The sequence below is a fragment of the Dermacentor variabilis genome, chromosome 2, assembly GCF_050947875.1.
Source record: "Dermacentor variabilis isolate Ectoservices chromosome 2, ASM5094787v1, whole genome shotgun sequence".
NCBI classification, from domain to species: Eukaryota; Metazoa; Arthropoda; class Arachnida; order Ixodida; family Ixodidae; genus Dermacentor; species Dermacentor variabilis.
Window position 1 is genome coordinate 132,760,580 of NC_134569.1, and position 12,791 is coordinate 132,773,370.

Genomic DNA, 12,791 nt, shown 5'->3' on the forward strand with positions numbered 1-12,791 from the left:
CCGTGCCTGAGGATATAGTCGTTTGGAATGATGACTGCTGCGTCATTGCATTTGAGGCTTCTTTTTCAATAGAACTTGGGACAAAAATTGGGGCTGGAGCAGAGCTTGTCAATGCACCAGACGCATTGTCCGAGAATAAACTGCTTCGATGGACCGACTGCTGTGGGAGTGAACTTGAAGTTCCTTTTTGAAGAAAGCTTGGTGTCATGAGACTAGTATTCTCGCTTGAACCTGGCATTCTAGACGCGGTTGCGTTGCTGAAGAATTTTCTGTGATCTGAGCCCGGTTTACTAGAGGAAATCAACATTCCGGTCTTAGTGTCTGTTGCTGCCAAAGTACCAGGTCTTGGTTCTGACGAAGCGCTTCCGCTACCTGTCTCCTGGACTTTCCACCTCGAGGACACCACTTGTTGAGGCAATCCTGGGCCCTGAGTCGCAGTTCTCTCCGTTGTGATAACAACTTGCGGTTTTTCGCGTTCTTCTGCCTTTGTAGCCTGGGTAACGTTCGTACTTTCAAGTAGACCTACGCCTATGGGTGCTGTGTCTCGAATGGCCGTGGTGCTAGTCTGCTGCTGACTTCGAACCTTTGTGCTTTCAGTTGCCGTCTTTGTAGCAGATCCCGACAAGGACAGCCTCAGTGGTGTAGCAAGCACGTCGTGCTTTTGTCTTTGAAACCCACTGTCCGCCATTGACGTCACGCCCAGACTGGTGGGCGAAGTTCTGCTTTTATCCAGCAGAGATTCGAGCCGTTTCGAGGATTGAAAGCCGGTTTTGAACGACGACGTCAGTGCTCCCTTGTTGCCTGTAGTTCCGAGGGTGCTTGAAGTTCTCTCCGTTGAAGTTGCTGTGCGAGCACTGTGTACCAGTCTCGAGCTGCTGGAACTCTGTGCATCCTTTGGCAGGCTTCTTGTGGATATAGAATTCGCTTCGATCGAAGAGGAAGACTTCCGTGTCACTTCGCGCTTCGCTTCGTTCGAGCCATGGAAGCTCGCCGACCTCGCGGGTGAGCCAACTGTCCTTTCTCTCGACAATGCACCGTCGGTCTCAACTTCGACGAGCTCCTGCAGTGGTCCGTTGTCCTCGCGGCTGCTGGGAGACCGCGAGAGGGACCGGCGGGCCAGACGTGTCTGCGAACCGCTCTGGCGGCGCGTCCTTCTGAAGGAGCCGTCATCCAGCTGCGGCTCAAGGAAGATTCCGCTGCCCTCTCCGCTTCGGGCCCTGTCCCGGAACTTATGATCGCGAGAGGTGCGCGATTCGAACATCGACTCTATTCCGCTGCTGACAGGTGTTATATGTATGGACATGGGGGTGTCCAATACATGCCCGGAGATCTGTTGTGGAGCTATTCTACTCTCAGACGAGTGCGCCATGCCATGGATGACGGAGTCGCTTCGTGACGAAAGCATCCGCAGATGAGCCTGCTCGGTAGCGCTCAGGGTTCTCCCATGGCCTGGAAATAGGAAAAGCGACCAGTACTGTGGATTCTTGGTGCTCTCCCATTCAAAAAGCAATTACGCACTTAATTATTATCGTGGTTTCTCGAGCAAGTAACAGCTCGCTCTGTTCAATCACATTAGTGGTAAGAAATGTTACGCTACATTTTTCTATCACATAGTCGCATAGATGGGTCTGAATTTCTCCAAAAGAAAACCTTGTACCAAAGTAGGCTTAAGTTATAACTTGAAGGTCTTAAAGACAAAGAATTGTGAGCAGTATGATAGCACCAAAGCAGTTACACCTGGAAAATAGTATTAAATTCTTGGGTTTTAAGTGCCAGAACTACGACCTGTGAGTCACACTGTAGTGGGAGACTGCGGGTTAAGTTCGCCCACCTGGGTTTCTCTAACGTGCACCCAATGCACGGTACACAGGGAGGGGTTATGGCATTTCGCCCTCATCGAAATGCGGCCGCCACGGCTGGTATTCGATCCCCGGACCTCGTGCTTACCAGCGCAACTCCAAAAACAAGGCGGGTAGTGACAATAGAGCTAGCGCAGCAGTGTGAAAGAACCGTCTCTAGTTCTTTTTCTTTCTTTTCGTAACTGTGATTTCTTTGATTCTAGAGGATGCTTTAGAAACAATGCATATATATTCATTTGCTTAAGGCAACATCTTGTGGTAAATAATGAAACATAGCACTTCGTAAGTTTGGAGTAGTAAAATGCTAGCTCTTTCAAAGCCATCGGAACAATTGGTAATTTTGACTAGATGAACCGAAGAACGCACTTTCTTGTTACGAATTTCGCACCGATATCTCAGCCTCCGGGCTTTAATGTGACTTCAATGAGATTTCAAGGTGATATTTGTTTTTTGTAATTTTTTGGAGCAGAAATTTTTAAAACTCGCTAGGTTGAGTAGCAATGTGATCGGTCATGACTAATAAAGCGCAAAATTAGCCGAAATTTTGAACTGAGGAAGAATACAATGAAATATGGAGATTTGGAAATATTGAGAATAAAAATCTAAGCACGTATACGTTGTGAATGTGAACTCCTCGCAGGCAAGCGAGCGCCTTGAGACGCTTGGACAACGTCTCCTAGATAGTACAGGGCCGTTGCACTTCAATCCGTGACGTCATGCTACCTCGCCCGACTGCCACAGAATCTAATGGAGACGCTGCCGAGTAAACCGCGGTGATTTTGACGCCACCACTTTCGTCCCGCCGGGCTTGGCAATGAAAATTTCGGTCCAAGTAGTGTGATGCCATGAAGCAGAGTGCACGCTGCTATCTAGAAGGCACTAGTTTAGCCCAGTGCGCAAGACACTAGGCTCCTGAGTCCGGGGTCGCTGGTTTGAAGCTTGCGCGGCCAAGGAACGCGCAGATAACCCAGGCTTCCGAGAGCGAGGGAGGCGTGGCATCGTCGCGATGCCCTTTCCCCTCACGCAGCACCTGGCGCGCCAGCAAGTCTATCCGCTCGCCCGCTCTGCTCCGTCGAGGCGCCCACGTGACGTGATGGCGCAGCCAATGGGAAGCTGCTACTGACGCTGGCCTTTTCGCTTAATGGGTAATCAGATGCTTTCGCATGAAAAATTAAGGCCGAAACTTCCTAACGAGAATTATCGTAAATGTGCGAAGCTTCTGCTCGCCGATAAGATAGAGAACTACCGTTTGTTGCGCGCCGCTTTACCGAGCGGTTTGGTCGCAACGCTCACTCTCCTAGATCACGCCACTTTTCTAGGGGTGTGCGAATATTCGAAACTTACGAACAACAAATCGAATAGTTCGAATAAATGCGAATACATTTCGAATACTTTTCGAATATATTCATACGTGAACTGCACCCAAATCAACATAAATTGGAGCAAAAGTGCGGCAAATGTTTACCCGCGCGTGCATAGTACAGACATAAAACATGAGAACTTGCGTAGTGGAGCAGGCGACGTCACCTAGGTAGCCATACCTTGTAGGCTGTACAGGGTTCATTCGTCCTCTCTGAAGAGTCCTGTGCATGCGAAGAAACTACTTGTTCGCTCCCAATGCTCAACTTGTGGTTTTAATAAACAAAGCTTTATAATGCAATATGCAATGAGAGAAACGCGCCTGCTTTAACAATACTGGGATGCGAATATCGTTTTATATTAATTTTGATAACGGCTATTCATCATTCGAAAGCTATTCGAAAAACATTCGATGTTCGATTCGTATTTGAGTCGGTCTCAAAAATCACTATTCGCACACCTCTACACTTTTCTCTCCACAAAGGCTACCTCTACTATGCATAGCAGGCAGGCACGTACCCAGCCCCCCCTCCCCCCCCTGCGTTCAAGCGGCATACCCCCCCCCTTCCCCGCCCACGCCACCACTCCTCACACATATTCCTAAAGCGCCGCCAAGTCAATATTGAGATTTGACAGCTATTTGGCGGTCAACATTTTGCTGCCTTTTTCACTCTTTTTGGATGGCGGTAGTTATCGGCATCTCCTGGGGTGTGAAGGCCAGTTTTCTCATAGATTCGGTGCCTGCGCGATTAACTCGAGATGCGTTCAATTGTCACCACCTATTCAACGATTACGCGCATTGCTGTTGCTTCGTCCGTTCAACCTTCTTTGTTTAGACTGATCCAGGGACCAGGAAGGGGATTCGGTTCATAGTCAGCTGGTCTGTATGCACGAGAAACGAATTGCAGCACGACAAAACTCCATTTACGTTTAACTAGTCCTTTTGCTTCATTATTTACACGAGTGACGGCTCGCCGCGACGGTGGCAGATCCTCAGAACCATATATCGGCGATATAGGTTAGATAAGGTGCAAAATAAAATAATGCGAAACGGCGTTAATCATCAAGCCCTGCAATAACTCTTAAGAGGAAGCTTTAGCTCGGGCCCAAGTCCAACGCGGCCTATTCAAATACATGTAAAACACAAAAATGCTTTGCTGAGATAACCCCTAGACCGACTTTAATGAAATTTGTTGAAGTTGCGAGATAAAGTTAAATTCTAGTGACTGTTGGAAGTGGAATTTCGATTTATGGCCTGAATTTTGTGAATAATATTGTCAAAAATTCGAAAGTCGAAAAAAGAATAAACGCACGAAGTTTATAAATTAATAGCTCTGCATTAAAGACAGATACCGCGGTTCTGTAAACGGCATCCATTAGATCATTCAAAGCAGACAAATTCGATATGTCAATTTATATCTTACATGAATCTTTTACGTTGTGTACGAGGGTTCTGCAAAAGCTGTATTTCCATATTACTGAATCTTTTTTAGATTCTTGTGTAACACATCAATTTTGTGCCCTTTAGATGTAATATCCGATGCAATTCACACAATTGTGATTTTTTTTGTTTGATGAGTTAGAGAGTTGTAAACTTGATAGTTTCGTTTTCTGGAAATTTTCGATTTCTGCCAATTTTTTAATAAAAAATTGACAATATAGATCAAGAATTGAAAACCACCAGTCACTATATTTTACGTTTCTCTTTTGAATGCAAGAAACCTCGTCACATTTGGTGCAGTGGTTGCCGAGAAAAACGAATTCTCATTTTACATGTATTTAAACAGGAGCACCCGAGCTAAAGCTTCCTCTTAAACACATAAGTAATATGACTGCCACCCGTTACCTCGTCTTGTTTTTCCCTCATTGCACAGCACTTTTCGTGCAAAATTGACAACTGGAAACAAGAGTCGCAAGGAGTTGAGAAATTAAGCGATATACTAAGGGAGAGAGCCAAGGCAAGAGCCAAACAGGAAGGAAAAGCGAATATTAACATACTTAACCGTTGTTTACAAAAATCTTTATAAATCCACATATTATTTAAAAAGGAAGTAGAGAAAACGCCGCCGGAAGTGGGGAACAATTCCGTGTGTTTTGAATGACGCTGCTACAGTTATCAGTCCAGCCGCCTGACGTAGCTACTTCTCTGCTGTGCTTTCTGCGGTGGGCGCAGTACATCTAGAACCGCAGCGTCCTGCGCTCTACGCGGTTGTACGGGACTGGCGGCCACGCATCGTTACGCAACTTCCCAAATAACAATACGAGTCGGTTGCGGCGCTTAGCTTGGTAGAGCGGTAAACGCGGGATCCAAAAGAACTGTGATGGTTCCGCAAATACATATTCCTCTATAATTCTTCCAGAGCTAATTCCAAACGCGCTGCTATAGTCGGATACAACTCGAGTCTGCAGTGAAGCCCCGCCCACGCCCTCATAATCACCAGCCACTGTTCCTCCGCGGCGCGGCAAATAATTCGTATTTCAAACTTTTCCTGTTCCCAAATCAGGTGGTATAACCACAAAAATTTAATTATTAGCGCCTAAATTTCTACGTTTTCTCTCGCCAATTATAGTGGAATGGCGAATGCCTAATTCTTTATTCAACTGAAATAAAATGCTTGCTTCGCTGCAACTATGCAGTATATTGTCAAGTTGCACTTCAGTTGGCAGTGAAGTTTCATGAGTAAGACGGGCTCTGCAGTGAAATGAACTGTACCACAGATTTTCGAAGATTTAATTAATTAATTATGGAGCTTTACGTGCCGAAACAATGAGGCATGCCGCAGTTGGGGACTCCGGAAATTCGGACCACCTGGGGTTCTTTAACGTATACCTATATCTAAGTACATGGGTGTTTTCGCATTTCACCCCAATCGAAAATGCGGCCGCCGTGGCCGGGATTCGACCCCGCAACCTCGTGCTTCGCAGCTCAACATCATAGCCACTAAGCAACCATGGCAGTTAGACTTTTGAAGAGTGAAATGCTCAGACTCCGTACGCTTTGTCCATGTCTGTTGCAGACCTCATTCGTTACGTCGATGAAAAGACTCCTCAAGAACAGCAGACGCTCCGGAGGTATCAAGTACGACGCCATTTTGAAAAGGCCGCATGACGACGATTTTCTTTACTTCTGTGATTGGCTGGCGGAGTAACACAAACCCGCGTGGGCCGTGTGCCTCGGTTGTCAACTGCTGTTTTTTAAGAGTTGTATGCTACCATAGAAATCTTTATTTTACGCTTTCGCTTTTTTAATTGCTCTTGGGATTGTTCTTCATGCGCTTCGTTCCTGCGTGAGTCCATTTGATGGTGTACCTTGTTTGCCTAGTGAAGGAGAGGTGTATCTCACAGGCGTACCTGTGAGATACACCTTATTTCATTTCTCTTTTGCGGGTTTACGCGTCTTTATGGCGAATGGCGGGCGTTATTAACATTTGTACTAGTAAAGGTAACCCCCCCCCCCCTCCCGCAAAGAAATCCTGGGTACGTGCCTGATAGCAGGGCACCGTGCATATCACGTGACAACGCTTGCGCATGCGTAGCGCCTCCACCTGCTGTCGCGCCGGCGCCATCGTGACGATAATAGGGCACAGGCCCCTTCTAGGTGACCCTGCGACCCCGAATTGTCGTTAAGTGTACTTTGACACACTAGAAACACTTATGGCATGCCTTTGCGCCAATATCTGGCTCTTGAGCCGCACGCGCCTAACCTAAAGCCAGTTTTACGCTATTATGAGAGTTTTAATTCGTCCTGGAAAATGAACTAGATCACTTTGAAACATGAAACTTGCCTACAGGAGAGATGCGAAATTCCATAGGCAGGCTTTCCCACACGTGTAAGTGCTCTTACAAAGCTGCTTTCCCGCTAGTAGCCACATATAAAGTTGTGACACGCTTTTTTTGAAAGCTTGGATGGTGCGGGGTGTCAGAGTTGTCGGACGATCCCACCGCTGTCAACCAGATGTAGGAGTCGTCGGACGATCTCGCCGCTGCCACCATTCGAAGGAGTTGAAGTTCGTAGAGAGGAGCTCGTTGAACAGGATTTATTTACATTATTTACATCTTAGACAAGACACACATCGAAAGTTTAGCGTGACTCCCAAATGGCGCCCGCAAGACTAACATACAGCAAACAGCTTACGAGCACACAGCTCACGAGTACATTTCTAGCACGACAACGAGTACTCAGCTCACTAGTACATCTCGAGCACGACAACGAGCACACACTAGCAGCCGTCAATCGCTGCATATAAGCACTTGGTCCCCCCTTGATTCCAAACGGACGGAAGCGTTCGTACAGTCATCGTTCGACGTCACCGTTCGACGTCACCGTAGACCAGCCCTTTTGGAGGAGGATGAGGGCTGTTGGAGGAGGATGAGGACTCACATACACGTGCCGCACATACACACAGGTGTAATGGTGCGGAGCCGACGTCAGAGGGGCTTCGTAGAACTCTGAGCCGTTCCGGGTAGCACATTGTCTTGCGTCTTGGTCGGAACACGGGAAGGAGCCCCTGTCGGCATTCCCGCGACAACTCCGCCACTCATAGCAGAACGGGGCGGCATTGTCGTGTTGCGCACGAAGCCTGCTTCGTCGAACTCCTTCACTCGCAACGGCGACGAGGCTAGAGGTTGGCGGCGGCGTTCCAAGATGAGGTTACCACCGCTGGCGTAAATGGCTGGCAAACTTGCACTGCAGCTGGCCGTTCTTAACAGCGCCTCCATGGCCCGGAAAATCTCGACTGTCCAGTGCTGGCAACCACTGGGCAGGAAGAGAATGGCTGGCGAGCAAGACGATGGCTTTGCTCTCTGCAAGCCCTGCGCACTTGGAATGCCTTCAACCATCTCACAACTGGCACAGAAGAGTCGACCCGGCAACACAATACCACTCAGCGTGCAAACACCCGGAATCAGCTGTTAACCCACCAGGCTTCCTATCAAAATTTCAGTGCAAGTCACTCAACTGGGAATCCCCAAATTTTGCCCGAAAATTTCGTGCCGCCAAAGCGAGCGTTCACGTTCCTCTTGAGTTCGACCAAACCCGACCGTCGCGATGCACAAGAGTAAAGGTTTACGCAGATTTAAACCGAAGGCTCTCAAACACCAATACCCAAACATAACTTAAGCAGTCTAACTTCGCGAACAGCCTGTTCTTATCCTATCCCAGTGGCGTACTTATCTCATGTACTGTTGCCACTGAACAGCCTGGCCAACTCCACAGGTACGTAAATACAATCGCGCTAACTTTGTGGTCCCTATTCCGAACACGTGCTTGCGTCATAGACAAAGTTTTTATCACGTTTACTCACATTTGTTCCTTTAGTACACACAGGACGCGTTCCTTAAACGAACAACCAAACTTGCGTAACTTACGCAACACCAAGGAACCTTCAAACAAATGTGTCTTCTAATAACTCGTTCCCTGCACGCTAACTACCGAAGTCAGAATACGGCTGCCCTCAACACACACGACCAACCAAGTCATTAACAACCTGCTTCACTCCGTCCACACAGGACATGCGCTAATGGAACTAAGAGTTCTCTGTGCAAATGATGCACTCACTGAAAACCTACGCGGTTAACCTTAGAAAATAAAAAAAACGCTTATAAAGAAAAGAAGGTTAACTAAAACACACGCGCGCTACGATAGGTCTCTCACCGATCACCTTGACACTCAGGTTACTCACACACACAAAAAAAGAAGAGCCTATCTACTCATTAATGAACATCTCGCGAAATTACATGCTTACATAAAACTTATCTTTCCAATATCGGAGCTTCTCGAACAAAAACACAAACAAAGCTCATACTTTTACATATTGAAAGAAACTTATATCGCGAAAATTATCCGATGCTCAAAAAATAAAACAAAACAGAACGTTTTACTTCTAAGGAAGCTCTCTTGGCCTCCCGTTCCAAATGCTTACGTCTGACTCATACTTTGAGCCGTACCCGAGGTGGTCGCGGTTCGAAAGCTACTTTGGCTGCCGAGGAACAACAAAAGGGCTGACTTACTATCAGCTCCCCCAGGACATTACAGTCCCCTGCCAATTTGCGTCCTGGGCCCCGCTTTCATCACGAACTCGATTAACCGCGTCGCTACTCCCCACCTGGTCTCGTCTTGCCACCTTGCGCTTCTTTGTACTACACGCTGAGCTTCGAAAAGAACGACGGAACGACAAGAAATTTAACTGCCCCGTGCCCTTTGTCCGCGTCCGTGCAGAACATGCTTCTCGCTCCCCCTTTGACCGGTGGCTCGAATGTGTTTGATGCGTCAACATCGTCACCGACGACCGCATCTTTCTTTTCCTCGCGCCTGGCCTTTTTGCGACGGTCGCAGTCTCTGGCTGCGCTACATTAGTCACCACATTCTGATCTTTACGGCGCTTCTTTTTACGGTGCTTTTTCCTCGCACTCACTTTCATGCCGTCCTCTGGCGCCTCGTGCTGGCCGGTACACATCTCTTCGGTCCGGATCGGTCTCTTACCCGCACAGTCTGAATGATCCTTAACTAAATCATCCCTCTCTTGGCTAACTAGACTGGCGGAGAGCCGCACCGATCCCTGAACAATGCAGTTGTTCTCTCGTGAGCTACGCAGCTCGCAATCCTGAGAATTACTCAACTGCATCGCTCAGCTCGCACTTCACTTCTGCACGCAGATCTGGCTCGACATGGGTGCTCGTGTCTGTCGGGTCAGCAGTACTCTTTACTTCGCTAGCAACCTCGCTAACATTACAAGCGACGCACACGCGCGGTAACTGTGCCAATTTGTTCACAGCTGGCCTAGCTGTCTCTACAGTCCTCTGTTGGCACAGCACCTCGTCGCTCTCACTCTGGCCTTTAACGGCCTATGCTGCGACTAAGGCATCGTTAGCGGCTAACAATTCGAGTTTACTAATGAATGTGCTACTAATCTCGCAGGTGCTACTCCTTTTCTCGGCTTTCGACTGAAATCTGCTGTCTACCTCTTCCAACTTTCGCTGCGTCCAGCCTACAGATTTATCAAGCCGTTGTTGATTTAGTTCGTTTAACTGCTGCAAATTTTGTATCTCTTTGTTCACTGCTGCCATTTCCTTTTCAACCTCCTGCCGTTTTCGCTCGCGCTCCTGGCGTTCTTGATTAATTGATTCCTGTTCCTGTCTTTTTCTTAGAATTCGGTTACCAGTTTGTTCTATGAATTTCAAATCATTGTTACTTGCGAGAATAGTTTTACGAATTTCTGCTTCTGTCAAGTCCTTCTCTACGTCTACCTCGATCTCTTCACACAACCACAACAGGTCAGCTCTCGTCAAACACATTAGGACCATGGTCGCTACTTTAAGCTTTGGCTCTGCTGTCACACAATACTTTCTGTGATACCCACGCAAATCAAAATGCAAGTAAAAGATCCCCAGCGAATCAAATCCAAAAACACAGAGAAATTGAAGCCTGGTAAATCTTAGAGCCAAAACCAAACGCTTACCCACTGAAGCAGCACCATATCACCAGTCCATCTGCGCCGTACCCAGTCAGTTGCAAGAGGTGGTCACTCTCAAGTCGCCTCCAACTTGATCAGGATACCGGTCGGTCACCATGTGCCAACGTCCGTCAGCTGCCGTTGCTGTCTCCCGAGTCGTAGGCCGATTTACGAGCCGTAGGCCGATCTCATCGCTGCCATTCAGTTGTCAGAGTTGTCGGACGATCCCACCGCTGTCAACCAGATGTAGGAGTCGTCGGACGATCTCGCCGCTGCCACCATTTGAAGGAGTTGAAGGTCGTAGAGAGGAACTCGGTGAACAGAATTTATTTACATTATTTACATCTTAGAGAAGACATACATCGACAGTTTAGCGTGACTCCCAAATGGAGCCCGCAAGACTAACATACAGCAAACAGTTTACGAGCACACAGCTCACGAGTACATTTCTAGCACGACAACGAGCACTCAGCTCACTAGTACATCTCGAGCATGACAACGAGCACACACTAGCAGCCGGCAATCGCTGCTTATAAGCACTTGGTCCCCTCTTGATTCCAAGCGGACGTAAACGTTCGTCCAGTCATCGTTCGACGTCACCGTTCGACGTCACCGTAGACCAGCCCTTTTGGAGGAGGACGAGGGCTGTCGACTTGGAGGAGTATGAGGGCTGTTGGAGGAGGATGAAGACTCACATACACGTGCCGCACATACACACAGGCGTAATGGTCCGGAGCCGACGTCAGAGGGGCTTCGTAGAACTCTGAGCCGTTCCGGGTAGCACATTGTCTTGCGTCTTGGTCGGAACGCGGGAAGAAGCCCCTGTCGGCGTTCCCGCGGCAACTCCCCCACTCATAGCAGAACAAGGCGGCGTTGTCGTGTTGCGCACAAAGCCTGCTTCGTCGAACTCCTTCACTCGCAACGGCGACGAGGCTAGAGGTTGGCGGTGGCGTTCCAAGGTGAGGTTACCACCGCTGGCGTAAATGGCTGGCAAACTTGGACTGCAGCTGGCCGTTCTTAACAGGGGACACACGGCGGCAGGAATGGTGGGTACTGGCCAGCACGCTGACGCCCTACTTACGATTTTCGTCCCAGGTCCGCCAACTTGGTTAGGTCAGACAAGGTCTATGGGGAAGCGCACTTGCAGAATTTCTCATATTCCTGACGTACAATTTAGATATAAGGCACTTTCTAGCGTCTCTGGGCTCGCTAAAGTGGTCCTTTTGAGGTTGACCGAAGAAACCCCTCCGGACCCCGCTGTTAAGTAGCCGTATAATCCTTCACATTAAAATACGGCACAGCGATTGTAGCTATGAACATAGCATTTTAAAGCACAAGTTTGCTTCGAACAAACTCAGTGGTGGTACTGGCCGCCTGAACGTTCTGTGAAACGACATATAAGAGTCAGTTTCAGAATGTTTGCAGGATTTTCCGATGCCTTTGGTACCATTCTAAGTTCGCTTTTGTCGAAAATGACCGTGGGTGGGAGTTCACGGGGTGGTCTCTTATCTCTAGCTTGACAAGTAACGAGAAACGTTACTATAGGCGATTGTCACATGAGAGCGCTAACTTGCTTGCGACGTATCGGCCTCTCATATGTTCTAAATGCGCCATAGCAAGGCCCCAATTCAGCATTCGGGGGAATTTTGAAGTTTCAAACTGAAAAAAAAGAAGACCAGCTGTGGGCAATTTATCATCCCTATATGCGAATTTTGGAATCTGACATGTCTTCAAAGTCACATCGCAGGGTTCAAGAAGTGCCCTGCTGACGTAAGAGCTGCAGAACCTGCAGACTTCGAAGCAGCTCATTACGTGTCGCGAGAAAAAAAAAAACTTGTCCTGCGTTTCTTTCTCGTGTGCCAATCCTCATGCCGTCGTTTCAAAGCGCTACGAAAGCGAGTTTCTTTAACCCGTGATACTTGTAAAGCGAGCTTTGTAAATTGTTCTCGTTGGGCGCTTTCCTACAGTACCTCTTTTTTTTCTATCCTCTCTCCCTGTCCTATACCCTTTACCCTTATTTACCAGTGCTGGCCACTAAGAAGCAGAGGACAGGACATCCCGCCTCTTAATACTACTGATAATCTCGAATGCCCGTAAAAGGATTTTGTCATTTACAGAACAA